The sequence below is a fragment of the Delphinapterus leucas genome, chromosome 3 (genome assembly GCF_059928025.1).
Source record: "Delphinapterus leucas isolate spDelLeu-1000000601 "Yukka" chromosome 3, BTC_Dleu_Yukka2, whole genome shotgun sequence".
Lineage (NCBI taxonomy): Eukaryota > Metazoa > Chordata > Mammalia > Artiodactyla > Monodontidae > Delphinapterus > Delphinapterus leucas.
In genome coordinates this window covers 44,945,202-44,961,614 of record NC_143131.1, presented here as the reverse complement: position 1 = coordinate 44,961,614, position 16,413 = coordinate 44,945,202, and the positions used below count along the sequence as shown (strand labels likewise).

At 42.7% G+C, this 16,413-nt stretch overlaps 1 long non-coding RNA gene across 2 annotated transcripts in view; it reads left to right on the top strand.

Annotated features, from left to right (window-relative positions):
- The window catches only part of LOC149749553 (uncharacterized), a 172,305-nt gene that overhangs the window by 144,826 nt on the left and 11,066 nt on the right, over nt 1–16,413 (top strand). The window lies entirely within an intron of this gene.

The following is a 16,413-nucleotide window of genomic DNA, read 5'->3' as shown; positions in this document are numbered from 1 at the left end:
TACTTCGAGTTCAAAAGCCTGTGTTGGAGACAGAATGTATGGTGGGTGCTTGGTTAATATTTGCTGATTGATCAAAACAGGAATGTTAAAAGAGTGATTTGAGGTGTGAAGAGAGAGACATGGAAAAAGATGTTCAGAAGTAATGGGTCTAGCTTTTTGAATAAAACAAAGCTTCTAATAAAAAACTTTATCTTATTTAAACCTCAAAATAATCCTGTGAGGTAAGGATTATTTTCTACATCTTACAGATTAGAGCTCAGAAAAAAAAACTTGCCCAAAGCTACGTATTTTCTAACTGGAAGATTTGGGATTCCAGTGAGCTCTCTGATTCTAATTCTCTGTATCCTCACACCAATACTTATACATTCAGGCGAGGGATTTGCTCAGAGCAGTCATCTTGTGAGTTTTATACACTTGTTCAAAGGGCTCTGCTTTGCTGAAAAAGTCTTTACACCCCCTCCTTTGGAATTGCCTTTGAGCCCACTTACTGGCCACATACATATGTGCATGTGCACACACACACACGCACACACAGAGAGAGAGAGAGAGAGAGAGAGAGAGAGAGGGCTGTGTTACGTTAAGGCAGTTACATCTCAAAGCCATGAAGTTCCAGATCTACATGATCAAACGTACAGCTCTAACTTGGAACACATCTTGCTTTTCCCCTTTACCCCTGCCTCTGCTCCACCAGTCATTGTTATCATCCGCCTCTTTCAAAATGATTACAGGCTTATTGAGAAAACTTTAGAACAGGAACAAAAATTCACTCTAGGGCCACATTAAAATGTTCAGCATTGTCTTTGCCTTCTTCAATTTTCTAGTAATTTTCCTACATTAGATCTCCATTAACTCCAGATACAAAAAGCTTTCCACTATTTCATTGGGTATATTTTCTGATGGGAATCCAGTTCAGGCAATTACAGGATTCTAGTGGAGGGCATCTCATTTGGGCCAGCTTGTCTACTGATTTGTTTCTGCCTCCATTGATTAAATTTCTTTTGAGATGCCTCCAGCAATTAGGCATTCAGACCCTTGAGGCAAGGATCAGTGCTAGGACCCCCAACAGAAACAGATGTCTGGGAAACATATCCTATTCTTTTAACTTCGGGCTCCTTGATTCTGCCTGGTGGGGAAATTACCTGGCTTCTGTTAGTGCCGTTGGTCTTCCTCAGCCTGCATATACCCGGGCTGGGCTGTCTGTCCCCTTTTCTGAGCTACAGCAAGTATTTGGATAGAATGAGAATGTCCCATTCCTTGGCACAGTTCTCATAAACACTCATACACAACATCAAGTCGACATGCTAGATTTGCACAGCCTTTTCAGGAGAAATAAAAAATAGATAAGGTCTGGGCTTCCCTGCTGGCGCAGTGGTTGGGAGTCCGCCTGCCGATGCAGGGGACACGGGTTCATGCCCCGGTCCGGGAAGATCCCACATGCCGCAAAGCAGCTGGGCCCGTGAGCCATGGCCGCTGAGCCTGCGCGTCCGGAGCCTGTGCTCCGCAATGGGAGAGGCCACAGCAGTGAGAGGCCCGTGTACCGCAAAAAAAAAAAAAAAAAGATAAGGTCTTTTCTAAAGTACTGAGTTATGGCAAAAGGCAAAAGGGAAAGATGGGTATAAGTGTGTGGAGAGAGGAAGGAAACCAATTCTCACTATGTGCTGAGAACAGGCCTAGGCATTTTGGTATATGTTATGTCTTTCCATCCTCACAAGCCCGGGAAGTATTATTTTTCATATTTTGCAGATGGGGATATTGAGGCTCAGAGAGGCTAAGAAAATTGGCAAGGTCACACAGCTTATAAATGGAAAATCTGGGATTTGAATAGTCTCTCTGAGTCCATAGCCTCTTTCCATAACAGTTTGATGTTTTGAACACCTAGGACACTGTTTTGGAAAAGGCGTGGAAAATAGACTCTGTCCTCCTCCTTCTGCTATAGATTCCAAATTATCTCAGTGTCTCCAGCAATAACATATAGATGGTGACCACTGGAGTAAAACCACTGTCCCAACATGCTGTGGAAAGCCAAGATATGGCATTTTTAATCCTTTGGCTGCAAAGATTGGAGCATAGGAATATAATATTCATGAAGACACAGGCCCAAGATGAATGAAGATAGCCCTGGAGATTCCTATACTGAAGTCCTAAATGAACTTCCCAGGCTCCAAATTCTAAGAATCCTTTTCCCTTAGCAGTTAAGGGTTTCAGTCTCTGATCTGGCCAGACCTCTGGTCCAGCTTCAAGCTCCCTCCTCCCATACACAGGCGAAGTGCCAGAGCTCTGCCGGGCTGGGAGTCACAAAGCCAGGCACAGAGGCAGCCTTGGCTTTTCTGGGAGCCACATAACTGGGAGCATCCCTCTCTCTTCTTACATTACCTCCCTTTCGAATACATCTTCTGACTCTACGTGGGTATAACCTTCAAGTCAGCAGCAGGCTGAAGCTATTCATCAAGCCTGGCTCTAAAAATGAGTTGTTTGGGAAAAGCATTGATGCTAAAAACAATTATTGCTGTGTTTCACCTTTCTATACCCCCATCCTATCATCTAGACTCATTAGCACAAGATATGTACCTGTGTTACACACACACACACACACACACACACACACACACAATCCAATTTTATATGAAGATATATATTTCCTTGTATTTATATCTGTATCTACAATCCTAGGCCAAGTGAGTGCTCTACCCTCTGAAGAAGCCCTCTGGCTGTTAAGTCTAATTTGATATGATAAGATTGGAGGTTGTGGGGAGAAATTATAGAAAACTCCTTGTGACACTTATCAAGTCAGAGAAAAGCCCCCTGAGGAAGTGGTGGGGAGGAATAGCAGAAGCAGGTACTTTTAAGTGGAAGAAAACTGGGTCACAATCCGAGCCCTCCACTGACCATCTGAATGGCTGTGGGCCTCTCTGAGCTTTAGTACCCTCACCTTTTAAATGGGCACTGCAATCTCTACTTAACACTTTGTTGGGAGAATTAAATAAAATAACCATTGTGTGGTAGCTATGATCATTATTATAATGATGACTATTTCACGCCTGGTGACCAGGCATGGGGCAGTAGGTCACTCTTGTCGTGTACCTATTCTTTTCCATTTCCCCTATAAAACTCTGGAAAGCATTAACAGTGCAGATTTGCTCTTAGTTCCCATGGCAAGTACCCAGTTTTCCTTTGGGGGAGCATAGTTGTCTGTCAGAATCTGGTACAGGATGATACCTGAGGTAAACTGGATGGGAAGGTAGGATTTCCTAGTGATTCAAAACCATTCACTGTTTGTGCTACCAGAGAGCATTTTTCCTATCCCATCCTCCTTCTTCCCGGATCTTCCACTAAATGGCCTGCTAGGTAAAGTACAGCTCTGTGGGCAAGAAACAAGTGGACTTGCAGTAGGGACTAAATTTGAGGCACCATCTGCATGCCCCCCAGCCCAGGCCCAACAGTCTCCTTGGTGATGGGAGAGAGGGTCCAACAGAATACATACCCATGGCAAAGAAAGGAAAGAGGCTGCTGGCATGGACACAGAGACCCTCGTGGAGATGGCAGACCTTACCAGAGTGTGCCTTCCTGCCAACCTCCAACACTCCTTTAGGGAATCCTAATTCAGTATCTGCTAAGCGGCCCGAGGACATCTGGTCAGAAGACGCACAATAAGTTCTCCCGTGGTTCATCCGCACCAGCCATATGTAGCTACCAGGGACCAACACAAGCCAGTTCTCTTGGCTACGGCAGGGTTTACACCAGGGACCAGAGGACACATGTGGACACAGACAGCTCTGCTGACTGCAAGTCCACATAGGATCAATGTGCCTTCTGTTCCCACTATGTGAGACGGATGGGAAGCTCCACATTTCTAGGTGGGAGATGCTAGGCTGTTTTTCAAGGAGATAGTAATGTTGGACGCCCACCTCCTGTCCCTTCCACACTGCTGTTCTTTGAATTGAAACAAGGAAGAATCTCAAGAGCAAGACCAAGAATAAGTGCTCCAGATGCATCCTTAAGGCCATATGCAAAAACCCCTGAAAATAAACTTTAGTCTTATTCCACATTAGGACATAAAAAATACAAGACGGAAGTGCTGCTCTGAGGACAAACATCTCCAAAGTCGAATAGGGAATGCAAGCCAGTAAGAGAAGGAACAAAACAGCCTCATCGTGTGGAAACTTTGCTCTAAATTATAGCAAGGTATGCTAGACGTAGAACAGTTTCATTAGTTCTTCTAAGAACTAAAAGCAGAAACAATCAGGCAAATCAAACTGAGGGTCATTCTGCCCAACAATTGGCCTAGACACGTAAAAATTTCAACATCATGAAAGACAAAAGCAGCTGAGGAGTATTCTAGATTAAAAGAAACTAAAGAGACATGGCTACTAAATACAACATTTGATTCTGTATTCACTCCTAGATTTTTGAAAAGAAAGCTACAAAGGGCATTATTAGGACAAGTGAGGAAATTTAAATACAGAAAGAATAATAAGTAATAGTATTGTGTTGGTGTTAAGTATCCTCGGTGTGATATTTATAATGTGACTTTGTAGGAGAATGTCCTTGTTCTTAGGGGAAATGGGTTGAAATATTTAAGCGTAAAATGTCACTAACTTTCAAATGGTTCAGCAAAGTACTAACAATGGTAACCCACCCTCAACCCTAAACACACATGCTCACGCATGCAAAAGAGAGAGAGAGAGAGAAAGGAATTCGAGATTAAAAGATACTTGCGAGACATAAACAAACGCAATGCCTGGGCCACATATGAATTCTATATGTAACAAACCAACTATAAAAAGGGTATTTTTGAGACTATTTGGGATTGAACATGAATTAAATATTAGATAATATCAAGGAATTGTCAATCCCTTTGAGTGTGATAATAGTGTATTGTGGTTATGTAAAGAAAGCCTTTATTGTTAAAGAAAGTAAACCTATCACATTTTACAAGCAAAATGATATGTTGTCTGGGATTTGCTCTAACATAGTCCAGAAAAGAAAAATAAATACAGATAAGTGAGATGAAACAAAAATGACAGAATGTGGGTAATTGTTGAAGCTGGGTAATGGATACATGGAAGTTCTTTACACTATTAGCATCTCAACTTTATGTCCAAAAATCTTCATAATAAAATGTTGTTTAAAAAATCAAAATACATGCAGTAGGGTGCTACAGAAGGAAATCATTCTTTTTAAAAGACAGGGATAAATCATTTACATAGATTTGTAAATTGTAGCCATTATATCTTACCTTTAGGAGTTTGAATTTGGACCTATATGGTGTGTGCGTGTGCACACACACACGCACACACACACACACACTCTTTGAAAAAATATCCCAAGACACTATTGCCCACATCCCAGCCCCAGAGGTGATGCAATGATAATAGTCACTTCCCTTTTGACAGTTGATTACTCAGTAGATCAACAACAGCCTTCCAAGTTCAATATTTTCTTAAATTCACTTTACGTTAGAATCCCTCTCTCTCCCTCATTCCCATTCCTTCCATCTTACCCACTCCGCAAGACAAAATATATGAATATCACTCACCAAAGGGGTCCAGCACACATATTTTTCACTCCTGTTTGGTTAAGGCAGGATTGCAGCACAGGGTTAAGTTATGGACAGTCTCACAGTGAGTCTGTGGCTGGGCTGAGACTAGGACCTTGAACCCTAGACCTCTGCTCTAACCATGTCCTCTCTTGACCATCCATAATGAAGGTGGCTCTAGTCTCTATAATAACGAATCTGCCTAAAACAGGAATTATGTGGGGAGCAAAACATTTAAAGCCAATTGGATCCATTCATACCCAAAGAATGTCAATTTAAGGGCTGTTACCCAAGTTGTTGGCTTTTTGAATGGTCTCCCACCATGGGCTCAGGGAAAGGCAGTGGACGGGGGGGACACTGTACAGTCCACTCCATACAGAATCTCGCATGTTGTTATCCCCTTTCCCATCTTGGAACATTTCTTTATGTTCTAGAGTCATAAGCCCTTAAACTTTTGTCAAGGCAGTTTTATGACCATAAGACTGAGACAAAGGTGGAAGTCTAAGAATACCTTATAGGCAAAGGAAGCTTCCCAAAGAAGGAATGGGACTGAGTCCAAATCCCTCACAGAAATCTGGCAACTTCATGCATTCTCTTCCATTTGCAAGGTGGGGCTTTGAACAGTTCTCCTACCAAGTCAGCTTCCCTGGGGGGCTCTTTGGGAAGGAAGTGGAACCAGAGCCGACATGGTACAAAAATGGGGAGTGGAAGAGTCCAGCACCTTGCAATGAGCACTTCCTCATAGGGTTTGTGAGGATTCGATGGGGATGCCCTGAAAGTGTATTGATGTGGATTCCACATAACTAACATTCAGTGTCATTATTATTATTGCTTCCATATCTTAGACATGACTCTTTGCTTCCACACTAGAAAATATCCATCCAGTCTGCCCCCATTTTGCCATCCCTCATTTTGGAACAGTTTTTTGACTTCTAAAATACTGCTAGTATAGGGAGCGTTCTCACCTGTACCTGTCGAGAAACCCAGAGGTTTTGGAGTGTTTTGTTTTTAATATTTATTTATTTGGCTGCACTGGGTCTTAGTTGCAGCACATGGGATCTTAGTTGCAGCATGCGGGATCTTCAGTTGCAGCATGCAGAATCTTTAGTTGTGGCATGTGGGATCTAGTTCTCTGACCAGGGATTGAACATGCGCCGCCTGCTTTGGGAGCACAGAGTCTTAACTGCTGGACCACCAGGGAAGTCTTTTTTTTTTGAGAAACCCAGAGTTTTTATTTTTAATTTTCCCAAGTGGGAAAAGACAAGCAGTGAAATTCATTTCTCTTTTGAACTTTTTTCTTCTTTCTTCTAGTCAAGAAACATTTACTGACTGGTGCCAGGCCTAGAGTCTAGTTGCTCACTCGGATACAAGTGCCTTAAAGTGACAGACATGTAAACAGTTGAATTACAGTGCAGCTAGGCTTACCAGACTCAGCAAATAAAAATCAGAATGCTCAGTTAAATTTGAAATTCAGGTGCATAACCAATAATGCTTGGTATAAATATGTTCCCAATATTGCATGGGACCTACAAATAACTAAATTATTCATTATTTATCTGACGTTCCAAAGTGACTGGGCATCCTGTATTATATCTGACAATCCTATTTTACACAACAGAATAGCTGCTATCAATGAATATAAACAGAAAGGACTGTGGGAGCACAAAAGCCTGAACAAACAATACCTGTGCGCTTCACAGAGGAGGCAACATAAATGAGGCCTTAAGATAAGAAAAAATGTCTTCCAGGTAAGGAGACCAGGAAGGACCTGCATCTACCAGTGGCCTGAAGGATAAACCAGGTCACAATGTTTGGGAAATTGTGAGAAGTGTAAGATAGCTAGAGCATAGATATCCATATGGATAAGTGGCTTGAGGTCAGCTAAGGAGACTGGATGTTATACAAAAGGCCATGGCGGGGTCCTCAGAAGATCTTATGCCTAGAAGTGGCAGGGTCAGACTTTTTTAGCGTGAAAGAAAGTGAACCATAGGAAGAGGTTAAAATGAGCAGTGAAGAGGCTGTTATAGTCATTCAAGGAAAGTTCCTGATAAGGACGGAAACTAAGCCAGTGGCTCTGGAGATAAGAGAAGGTAAATTGGAGAGATGATTACTCAGTTAGGTTTGTCACAATCTGTTGATGGAAAAGGCAGTTGGCCATGACAAGCATACCTCTGCAGTGTGTAGCTTGGGAGTTTGGGAGAATAATGATGCTGTATGTAGCTATAAACAATATGATGTATTGATAGAAGTTAACTCCAGTCTAATAATTCAGCAGCAGTTAGTTAACATTAGGAATCTACCCCTGAAGGGTAGTTAGTTAGCAGTTGGGGATTCCAGTCAGGAATCAATACCTTTCAGAAGTGGTTACTTAGCACTTGAGTGTGTCTAAATCTATCCCAGCGGGTTTGTTACTTAGCTTAAGGGATAGGTGATAAGTTAAGAGTAAGAATCTGGCAAGCCCAGCTTCAGCTTCAGATCTCCGTCCTGAATCTTTTAACTTCATGAAGAATCTGATCTTCTAAAGCTGGCCCATTCTGCCTTTTAAATATCTTTGCATTTGTTTTTCATGCCTATGAATATTAATACATCTGCCAAAATTTGATCTAAGACTCACTTTCATATAACATACTTTCATTTTACTATACCATTCATTTTAACGTGCTCTCTGGTAGTGAGGTTGTGAATAAGGTATCTTACAATGTTCCCCACATCTACCACTTGCCACTGGATGCTGTTATATCAAATGTATATCAAAAGAACATTAGAGGGGGCTTCCCTGGTGGCGCAGTGGTTGAGAGTCCGCCTGCCGATGCAGGGGACACGGGTTCGTGCCCCGGTCCGGGAAGATCCCACATGCCGTGGAGCGGCTGGGCCCGTGAGCCATGGCCGCTGAGCCTGCGCGTCCAGAGCCTGTGCTTGGCAACGGAAGAGGCCACAGCAGTGAGAGGCCCGCGTACCACAAAAAAAAAAAAAAAAAAAAGAACATTAGAGGAACTTCCCTGGTGGTCCAGTTGTTAAGACTCCCTGCTCCCAATGCAGGGGGCCTGGGTTCAATCCCTGGTTAGGGAACTAGATCCCACATGCCGCAACTAAAGGCCCCACATGCCACAACTAAGACATGGCGCAGCCAAATAAATACATAAATTTTTTTTTTAAAAAAGAATATTAGATAGTTGCTAGATGACCAAATTGGCTTAAATCCATTCAAAATAGATGCTACTAGAAATTGACTCTAAGTAGAAGTGAGGAGTTTCCTTTAAAAACCATGGAACTCAACTTGTACCCCTGCCTTGTGGGTTTTAGACTCATCCAGAACAGACCTTACCCCACAGGAGGTGGGGATGCCCCTTATTCAGCCCTCAGGGAGCCAGATTTAATCAATGAAGTTCAGCTGAAGAAACATGATCACACATGATTTTCTCAAAAGACTTAAAAAATAAAATAAAATCTATCCAAGCATCCCATCACAAATGTGGGCTCCAAATAGAAGATTTTATTGTAAACCTTCCAGACGTTCAGACTCCACTGTTATTTTTGAAAAGGCATTCCAATAACAGATGCCCCTTCAATTGGGGCATGGTTTGATAGAAAGCAGCAGGCACCATTTAAAAGAAAAAAAATAGCTCTCTTGAGGCACGTCAAAACATATTAGCTGTGATGCCGAAATTATTTCCTGTTGGGTTTAAGAAAGTTAACAAGATAAGTAAATATGAAAAACAGCGTTAGGAAGCAGGGAATAATTTCCTCCCAAACACGGAGCTCTTGCAGACATTGATTACAATAGATATGGACTTCCATTTGTCTATTTTTATTTACCACAATGCCCTCATTCCATTTCTATTTTTCAAAATGTCCTTCAAGATATATTTTTTTGCAAAGGAAATAGAACTTTTATTAAATATAGGCAAGTACCCATTTATAGCAAGGAATTAAGAAATTAAAAGAAATCTCTGACTATAAGTCTCTGATTGAATAGTTGTTGTTTGTATAATTAAAAATCACAATATCCTAAAAGTGCTTTACTTCTTAGAAAACATTTCCTTAAATTGGTACCAAAAGAAGCCAAATGAAAAAAATAATCAGTAATGGCAAGGGCAAAGAGTAATTAAAATCCTCCACACAGTAATTAAAATGATATACATAAAGTAAGATTAGGGTTACTGACTAGCTTTATATTTAAATCATTCTTGGATACGCCCCCTTTCAAATGTTTTCTTTTCCATTAGAACTTGTTGGTACAAAAAGCAGATCCCCAAGTACTTTATGTTGGGATTTTACAATTACTCTTTTTTTTTTAACATCTTTATTGGAGTATAATTGCTTTACAATGGTGTGTTAGTTTCTGCTGTAAAACAAAGTGAATCAGCTATACATATACATATATCCCCATTTCTCCTCCCTCTTGCGTCTCCCTCCCTCCCACCCTCCCTATCCCACCCCTCTAGGTGGTCACAAAGCACTGAGCTGATCTCCCTGTGCTATGTGGCTGCTTCCCACTAGCTATCTGTTTTACATTTGGTAGTGTATATATGTCCATGCCACTCTCTCACTTCGTCCCAGCTTACCCTTCCCCCTCCCCGTGTCCTATATTTTTTGAGATGAGCTTATTTACCATATGATGACTTTTGAAATCTAGCTAGGAACCTGTAATTCAAGCATTTTGCTGTTTTTCATGTTCTATTTCTACATTAAATGTAGTACTGCCAATAAACTGGTAAACAGTCATTGAGGAGAAGGTTGAAGCTGTTATTTAAATGGCATTTAGAGACTGTATCTTTCACGTAACTACGTTTTCTTGGTCCCAATTATCATAAATATTCAAGACAGCAGCAAGTTAAAGAGATACAGTCCCTTCTCCCAGTAACTTCCAAACTGGAAATATGCTCCTCCAAAGACAGTTTTATTATTGTTTCCAATCATTATTCCCTCAGCTTATGCACAAAGGGCCTTAAAAGAAGACACACAGGTCTTAAAATCATCAGGCACAAAGGGCCTTAGGAAGGCACACAGATCTTAAAACCATCAGCTGGTTTCTAGCCCCAACTCCTTCACTATTACTTAATCACTTTATTTCTCTAGTCCTAGTTTCACCATCTGAAAAATCGAAGGGTGGAATCCTTGATAATAAATATCATTCACTGAGCATTTAATAAATGCTAGACACTCTACTACTAAGAATTTTACATACGTCATCTAACTGATGCCAACAAGAACCTTTTTTTTTTTTTTTTTTTTTTTGGCGCTACGCGAGCCTCTCACTGCTGTGGCCTCTCCCGTTGCGGAGCACAGGCTCCGGACGCGCAGGCTCAGCGGCCATGGCTCACGGGCCCAGCCGCTCTGCGGCATGGGGGATCCCCCGGGACCAGGGCACGAACCCGCATCCCCTGCATCGGCAGGTGGACTCTCAACCACTGCGCCACCAGAGAAGCCCCTATTTCTTTTTATTTTTAATAAAATTAAACATATTTAAAGTATACAACATGATGGTTTGATATTTATATACATAGTAAAATGATTAAGTTAAGCTAATTAATACAGTATCTCCTCACATAGTGTGTGTGTGTGTGTGTGTGTGTGTGTGTGCGTGCGTGTGGTAAGAGGACCTGAAACCTACTGTCTTAACAAATTTCCAGTATGCAATACAGCATTATTAACTATAGTCAGCATGCTGTGCATTAGATCTCTAGACTTATTCATCCTTTGTAATTCCGACTTTATACTCTTTGACCACCATCTTCCCATTTCCCCCACCTCACTCACCTTGTAACCACCTTTCCACTCTCTGCTTCTTTGTAATTGACTTTTATAGTTGCCACATTTAAGTGAGGTCATGCAGCTTTTATCTTTGCGTCTGGCTTATTTTACTTAGCATAATGTCTTTCAGTTTCATCCATGTTGTTGCCAATGGCAGGATCTCTTTTTTAAGGCTGAATAATATTCCATTGTGTATACACAGTTGACCCCTGAACAGTGCAGGGGGTTAGGGGCACCCATACCCCAAGCAGTCAAAAATCCACGTATAGCTTAAGAGTCAGCCGCCGTATCTGCGATTCCTCATTTGCAGATTCAACCAACTGCAAACCATCTAGTGCTGTAATAACATATTTATTGAAAATACCTGCACCCCATATGAGTGGACCTGCACAATTCAAACCCATGTTGTCCAGGGGCCAAATGTAAATACCACAATTTCTCTATCCATTCATCACATCGATGGACGCTTAGGTTGTTTCCAAATCTTGGCTATTGTGAATAATGTTGCAATAAACATGGGAATGCAGACACCTCTTCGAGGAACTAATTTCATTTCCTTTGGATAGTATTATACCCAGAGGAGACATTGCTAGATCATATGGTAGTTCTATTTTTAGTTTGTTGAGGAACCACCACACTATTTTTCATAGTGGCTGCATGAATTTACATTTCCACAAACAACAGACAAGGGTCCCCTTTTCTCCACAACCTCGCCAACACTTGTTATCTCTTGTCTTTTTTTTTTTTTTTTTTGTGGTATGCGGGCCTCTCACTGTTGCGGCCTCTCCCGTTGTGGAGCACAGGCTCCGGACGCGCAGGCTCAGCGGCCGTGGCTCACGGGCCCAGCCGCTCCGTGGCATGTGGGATCTTCCCAGACCGGGGCACGAACCCGTGTCCCCTGCATCGGCAGGCGGACTCTCAACCACTGCGCCACCAGGGAAGCCCTCTTTTCTTTTTAAGAATAGCCATCCCAACAGGTATGAGGTGATATATCACTGTGGTTTTGAATTACGTTTTTCTGATGACTAGTGACGTTGAACATCTGTTCCTATTTGGCCATTGTATGTGTTCTTTGGAAAGATGTCTATTCAGGTTCAACCACTACTTCTTTAGAGAATCATAAAATGCTATGAATTTTAGAATGAGAAATAACTTCAGATATCAAAACCCACCTCATTTTGCAGTTAAGGGAACAGGGGCCCAGAATGGTAAACCTGCCCAGAATCACGACACTAGTTATTGACAGAGCCAGGATAAACACTTAGCTACATTAACTCTGAGCCTGGACTTTTTTCTTTCATACCACAGCACTTCCAAGTATGTAAAACCTTTTCTCAACTTTCTTTAAAAAAATTAATCCATTATGCTTAGTGATATGTATGGAGGAAGGAATGGCTATCTTGTATTTGTCTGACTTTGTGAGAGTAATATTTCCATTTTCCTCATATACATGATGCTGAGCAAACCTCACCATATTTTGCGTCACTGTCATCTCCTTAAGGCCTTAAGCCACAAGTAGGAGGTTCATTCGAGTAACGACTGACTAAATTAATACAAGACTAGCTGGATCATTGATCTTGCAACCCTGGATCTCCTGGAGGCCAGGAACTTATGGACCTTCAACCACCCACGCACCACCTAGAGCTCCTCATGACCTCTGACCCTCCCCACTCACATCCTCATCCAGCCCTACCTGCTCTTCCAGCTCATGGGGACCACGAGTCCCTCATTCTCTGTCTTTTCCTACCCATCAGGCTGCTCCAGTCTGAGCTCTTCTCATCTCTCATAGATGCCTCAGCCCCCTTGTGCTGCAGTTGTTCCACTGCACCTGCCCAGCAAAGCCCCGAAGCAGATCAGCAACACTGCAACCTGCCTGGGCTGCTCTTTGTACCCTGGCTGCTGAGGCCACCGCAGCATCATGGTCTCCAGCGTCGCTCTGCCCATCAGTTCTTCGATTTGTCCACCGTGAGCTCCCTCACTGTCTCCAAGCCTGCGGCTCAGCCTTCAGGAGCCTTCCTTCTCCTTCTTTAACGTTGCACCTGGCCCCTACTGCACCAAGAAAAAGCGAGGCAATCGGGAAGGATTGCCTGCCACTTCCTGCCTCCTTCACCCTAAATATACTCACATCCATGCTCATCCTTTATTTTCCCTTTTCCCTAGTTTGTAAGACTGAGATCTCCCTCTTCTTGTTCAGAGTCCAATGTCTTCCCTGAACCACATTCTGTTTTTCCACCTCTCTCTTCCACCTCTACTTTCCCTCAGCGTATACTTATGGGAGAGCTTCTCCAGTCCTGAAAGACCCACCTCTCAGCCAGATGCTCCTCTAGCTTCTGTCAAATCTCTTTCCTCGCCTTCTCACCCAAACTTCTCAAAACGGTGGCCTTTGTTTATTTTTCCTTCTTTCTCATTGAACATTCCTCAGACCACTGCAGTCTGCCTTCTGCCCTCCTCCCTGAGCTGAATGCCCTCCTCTCCTAGGCCATGAATGACTTCCCGTCCGCCAACTTAATGGACACTTTCCCCTCCTTACTCCACCAATGCCTCTGCTTTGGCTACATTGATGATTACTCCTTCTCAAAACTCCCTTGACTTCTGTGATTCTACACTGTCATGATTCTCTTCCTAACTTTAGTTCATTCATTCATTCATTTAGAAAAGGATTTATTTGACTCCTACTACGTAACAGGGGATTGCAGGAATCTAGTGATTAGGAAAATGGACTTGAGGTCTCTCCTCAAGGAGTGTACTGTCTAGTGGTAGAGACGATGAAAACAGGCAATATACAGTCAGTCCTCATGATTTATGCTCATTATGTTCTATAAAGCCATTGCAAACACTGAATTAGCAAATATTAAGCCATTGCTCCTAGAGGAAATTCAGGGTCAGTTTCCTGCAAGCCTCTGGTCACATTTTCACCAACTGATCAATACATAGTCTTGTTTTATGTGTGTTTCTGCTTAAAACAACTTAATATGTTTTTTATGAATAATAAATTATATGCAGTATTTCTTTAGAATAAAACGCTAGCTGAGAAGAGTTTAAGGTTTTCCTGATCTTGGATAATATATTCCTCCCAAGTCAGAGTCTCTGTTCATTAGAAGCATTTCCTGAGCTGCTCCCTCATTGTGCCTCAGTATTCAGGATGAGTGGCCAGACACTGATGCTTTTATTAATTTCCTGGATGTGTTTTTTCTTTCTTTTCTCTCTCACACACACACACACACACACACATACACACACACTCACTCACACTTAGCATCTTTCAACTCAGGTCAAATTATCAGAGCTTGTGTCTCATTATCATCATATAAATCATCTTGACACACTTATTTCTGCTTCTCCAACTATAATTTATAGTGTGCCATGATTAAATTTGAACCTGACACATCAGATTTTCCTGAGAGGCAAGATGAAATTGCATCAGCCAGAGGTGGATGTGAAGATTACTGTGGAGTCAATGAGAGGTCGAAGTATAGAAACAAGGGTGAGCTCCAGACTCAGACAGGCCTGTGATAAGTTGTTTGTTTGTTTTTTTCTTTTTTTGGCTGTGCTGCACTCTTGCGGGATCTTAGTTCCCTGACCAGGGATTGAACCTGGGCCCCAGCAGTGACAGTGCAGAGTCCTAACCATTGGACTGCCAGGAAATTCCCAGACCTGGGGTAAATTATAACTGTAATTTGCTAACTGAGACCTCAGCTCAGGTACTCAACTTCCCTGAGCCTTAATTTGCTCATCCATAAAATAAGAGTAAAAGTATCTCAGAAAAATGCTGTGAGGACTAAGTATATACTGCACGTAAATTCCCTGGCACATCGTTGGGGCTCAATTGATGCTTTTTTACCCCCCTTTAAACCTGTTCAGTTTTCAATACCAACTCGGTCCGCTCAACCTGAGGTGATTTTCTGGGCCCACTAGAATACGATCTGGTGATAAGAGCATCTTACAGCACTGCAGAGAAGGAATCTTCATGGCTCAAATACAGAGTGAAAGACTTAGAAGAGCAGGCAGGATCTTAGGAAAGCAAGAGATGTGGAGAGGTGTGACAAGACCATCTTTAGCATCCTAGAAAGGGGCAGGGGAGGTGATGTTAAGACAGTGATGGAGGAAAGGGGGCTGGGAGGAAAAAAAGGAGTAGGCCTAGTGAGGCCATCAACCAAAATGGAGAAAGCAAATGGACTGTCACCACCTGAGTCACCGTCCCTCTGCGCCCAGGAAGAGCAAAGTGTCTCTCCTCAGCCCCTGCCCCCAGACTCAGCTCACAAGAAGGTTAATACTACAGGAGAAGGTCCAGGCAGTCATGGGTCCTCTGGCCCCAGGTAGAGAGGAAAGAGCTGCTCTGAGGTTTATTCCCATGGCTGGGCTGTTGAACCCCGAGGGTGGAGATGGGACAAAAGAGAGCATCTGAAGAAATGGAGATTCCACCTATCAAGCCTGGCTGTAATGTAGGTTTAAATTCCAACTGATTTGAATATAAGGACCCAGATATAAGTGAGAATGACATGCCTTCTCCGTGAGAGCACTTGCACTTACTGTTACAGGGCACACAAATACTGCTTAGTGCAAATGTAGTAATTGTGAGGGCTCCTTACATGAGGTCAGCACTCTGCAGGGATCCCAGCCCATGGATTCAGAAACCCTGGTTCAGCATAAGGTGCAACTCCAAGACAGAGAAGGAAAATCCCACCCATCCATTATAGACCCCTCTTCCTCAGTTTTACAAAAGGGAGAATTGGGGTCATCATGCCAGCTCTTCTAAGGGAAAAAACCGTCTCCTCCCTCTTCCTCTGTGTCCCAGAATGGCAGAATCTGACCCTCATGATTACATTCTTGCCTCACTTGGTTTCATCTCTTTCATTCCCCACCCCCATTCCCCCTTGTGCCAAATTCCTCCTCCTGATGAGTCAGGGATTAAAAATGCTTGGCATCCTTGCTGAGTAAATAGTATTTGTCCACAGTGATACTGGCCAATGGCAAACTGCCTTTGCTCTGTGATAAGGAGATGTGAGCACAAAAGTTGACTGTTTAGGACTGACATGGCCAGGACAGGAGCAGGCCTCTGGTCCTATGTGGGCATCGAACTCATGTCCTTGGCCTTGCTTAGACTCTGCTCCACCTAGCTGGGC